General features: G+C 39.8%; 1 non-coding gene across 1 annotated transcript; it reads right to left on the minus strand.

Moving 5' to 3' along the window:
- Positions 1 to 1,507: 1,507 nt before the first annotated feature.
- LOC122087204 lies at positions 1,508 to 1,614 on the minus strand. The gene has a single exon (XR_006142700.1). It is a non-coding gene; the product is annotated as a small nucleolar RNA R71 (small nucleolar RNA).
- Between the last annotated feature and the right edge of the window lie 2,320 nt (positions 1,615 to 3,934).

Raw genomic sequence — 3,934 nt, forward strand, 5'->3', positions numbered from 1 at the left:
GTAAGTAGGCTCCTTCAGTAGTCTTCTCTCCCCCCTCTCATTCCTTCTTCTGACTACCCTTTCTTTCTTAATTTAGGATTTTTATTTTCAGTCGTTACATTATTGCTATCCCTCTCCCCCAAGGTTCATGGCTAGTGTATGTGTTGGCTTTGCCCCTCCTGGACATAGAACCATCAATTTATTGCTTTTATTTTAATTGTCTCCCTTTCCCTAAAGCCAAGTAGAGAAACCCTTGTAAGAGTAACTCTCTGGTCAAGTAGGGAAGCTCATATTATGATGCATCCCTCGGGCTAAGTAGAGAAACCTGCTTGTGAGTCTCTCTCTAGCTTTATCCCCTTTCTTTTACTTTATTTTTATTTCAGCATTTTTTTCCTTTATTATTATTTTTTTTTAATTGCGTGGGTTGTTTACTTTTAGTTATTTATTTATTTAATTTTAATTGTGTGGCTTGCGTCTTTAAATTCTTAGATGACGAATGGTTAGGACGTTATTTTTAGGACGGTAATTAGAATTAGATTACAACCATTAATCAGTTCACTTTCGCATTATTAAAAGAAATAAAAAATAAGGTGGCTGCTCTCCCTGTGTTCGACCCGTAGCTACACTGGATTCGTACGCTTGCAGTTACATTTTAAATCTCAAACAAGTTTTTGGCGCCGTTGCCGGGGAGACAGTTCCATGTTATTTTTCACTTTCTTTTGGTAAATCGGAGTGCTTTGTTTGCTTTGTTTTATATTTTTCCTTTTCTTTTATTGAATTCCTGAGAAGAACAACTTGCAATAATAGTTGTATTAGTGGAGGTTGTCATGCCTCACAGTATGATAAAGACAGGTTTCGCCCTGTAGCAGTACCTCAGGAATTGACCTGAGCAACCCCGGATCCCTGCCGGTAAGCTCCCAAAAAGCAAAAAAAAATAAATCAAAAAAAAAATAAAAAAAACAAAAAAAAACAAAAAACAAAAAGTTTTTCTATCCATTCTTTTGTGCTTGTCTTACTTTAGTTGTGGGTAGTTTTTCTGTTGCATGAGTGTTAGGTGGCTACGTAATACTAAGAATCGGTTAGAAAGAAAAGATCCAATAAGTAGTGACCCTATACGTTTGCTCTCTTTAAAGCTCTTCAATATGGGAGACCAACAGCAAAACCCTTCACCTAAATCTCTGAAAGATAGGTTCTACCCTGCTAGAACAGCCCAACCTTCCTGTATAGTTCTACCACAAGCCCAGGGCAATAATTTTGAACTCAAATCTCAATACATCACTATGTTGCCCCACTTTCATGGGTTGACCTCTGAGGATGCATACCTATTTCTAAGGGAATTTGAATAGGTATGTGTTCTAATTAAGATCCAACAGCTTTTGATGATGCTGTTAAGCTTAGGTTTATCACTTTTGCATTGAAAGACCAAGCTAAGAAGTGGTTGTATGGGTTACCCACAAATTCCATAACCTCATGGGAACAGTTCACAGTTGTCTTCCTTAAGAAGTTTTTCCCAACTCACAAGACCAATAAGCTTAGAAGTGATATCCTTCAGTTTAGGCAAAAACCTAGTGAGTCATTTTCCAAACTTATGGAGAGATTCAAGGATCTACTCCAAGAATGCCCTCACCATGGCCTAGACCTATGGCATTTATGTCAAATAATTTATGAGGGTATTGATTACCCAACTAAACAAATGATAGAGTCTATGTGCCCTGAGGGATTCACATCCTTTACAGATGAAGGAAAGGCATGGGAATTCTTACTTGACTTAGCTGACAAAACCCGTGAGTGGGAATCAACCCAAGAGAGTGAAAGAACCATAGGAGGAAAAGGATATTTTGTGGATGGGATAGTAGCCAAGGAAGCCCATTTGGATAGCCTAATCAAGAGGATTGAGGCTATTGTTCCTAGAGAGCATCATCAGTCAATTTGGTTAAGATTTGTGCTTGGTGCCATCCCCTGGACATGTCATAGAAGAATGCCCCAACACCTCTGGGGGCACTTCTAATGATAGTGTTAATGCCTTATACCAGAATAATCCATATAGTAACACCTACAATCCAGGATGGAGAAATCACCCAAATTTCTCTTGGAATCAGGGCAACCAAGCAGGACCTTCCAATTTCTATAATCAAGGTCAACCTGGACCCCAAAGGCCTCCCTTTGCACAACAATCTTTTTCCCAAAATACTTTTCCTAGGTCAAATGTAGGACCTCAGGCGAGTTTTCCTAGGGCCCCTCTCCTATCATCTTATCAGCAACCCCCTGGGTTTACCAACATTGGAGAGGCAAGTAGAATTAGTGACTTGGAAAAAAATATGGCCCTCCTCATGACAAGCCATCAAAATCTTACGAGAGAACTCACTCAAGTTGTCTCAATTATGCGTGAGAGGGAGAAAGGAACTTTACCCAGTCAACCAGAGCCTAACCCTAGGCATCATCAGCCTGTTAGTTCACAAGGACCAACTAATGCACCACTGAATATAGTACAAGGTCAGACTCAACAAGGGCCCTCTAACCAATGTAATGTTGTTTATGCCCTTAGGAGTGGTAGAGAGTACCTACAGAGCGTTCCTAAATCTTCCCCATCTATTACTCCTGTTAACTCTTCTTCAGTTGAGGACACAAGTGTGCCTCTTGTTCCAGGTTCGTCTGATGAACCTAAAGATTTTTCTGAAACTAAAGATGATTTGGTTGAGGAAACCAAAAATGATTCTTCTGAACAGGGGCAAATCCCTAACAGTCCTTATGTTCATCCTATCCCATTTCCTAATCGCTTGGTAAACAAAAAGAAGACTGCTTCCATGGATAAAATTTTAGAAGTCTTCAAAAAGGTAGAAGTGAACATCCCTCTTTTGGATGCCATATCCCAGATCCCCGCCTATGCAAAGGTACTGAAAGATTTGTGTACTCACAAACGTATCACTAGTGTGCCCAAAAAGGCGTTCTTGGCAGGTAACATTAGTTCCATAATTACTCAGCCTATAGCAGCCAAGTATAAGGATCCGGGGAGCCCTACCATATCTTGTGTCATAGGCAACACCTATATTGAGCATGCCTTACTTGACCTTGGCGCAAGTGTGAATCTTTTACCTTACCATGTGTACAAGCAACTAGGATTGGGAGAATTGAAAGCCACTGGAACTACTCTTCAGTTGGCAGATAGGTCTGTTAAGATTCCTAAAGGGATGGTTGAGGATGTCTTACTAAAGGTGGGGGAATTTATTTTCCCTGTTGATTTCATTGTGTTAGATACTAAGCCCTTTTCAACCAAGGATGAGATCCCTATAATTCTAGGAAGACCATTCTTGGCTACCAGTAATGCATTAATCAATTGCGGGAATGGTTTCCTAAGATTATCTTTTGGTAACCAAACTGTTGAGTTTAACATGTTTAGGATTGGCAAGCAACCACATATGGAAGAAGAGATCAATATGCTTGAGGATTTTTTGGATTTTTCTGATGATTTAGTTACCAACTTTGATATTGATTTTGATTCAGAATTCCAAGAGTGTATGGATGAGTTGGATGATGATAGTGAAAATTTCTTTTCTGAAGTCTTGAGTCTTCACACACTTGTGGAGCCCTTAGGACCCCTTTCCAATTCCATTCCCAAACCTTCCATAGTTGAGCCCCCTAAGCTAGATCTTAAGGAGTTGCCATCTAATTTGAGATATGCTTTCCTAGGGCCTGACCAGACTCTTCCTGTAATAATTTCTTCAAATTTGACTTCTAGCCAGGAAGAGGAGTTACTTAAAGTGTTAAAAGATAATAAGGAAGCCCTAGGTTGGACCATGGCTGATATCAAGGGTATAAGCCCTTCTATTGTGCAACATCATATACATCTTATGGAGGATTCCAAACCATCCACGGAACCCCAAAGAAGAGCTAACCCAGTGATGATGGAAGCCATTAAGAAAGAGATCCTAAAGTGCTTGGATCATGGAATAATTTA

Source organism: Macadamia integrifolia, chromosome 1, assembly GCF_013358625.1.
Source record: "Macadamia integrifolia cultivar HAES 741 chromosome 1, SCU_Mint_v3, whole genome shotgun sequence".
Lineage (NCBI taxonomy): Eukaryota > Viridiplantae > Streptophyta > Magnoliopsida > Proteales > Proteaceae > Macadamia > Macadamia integrifolia.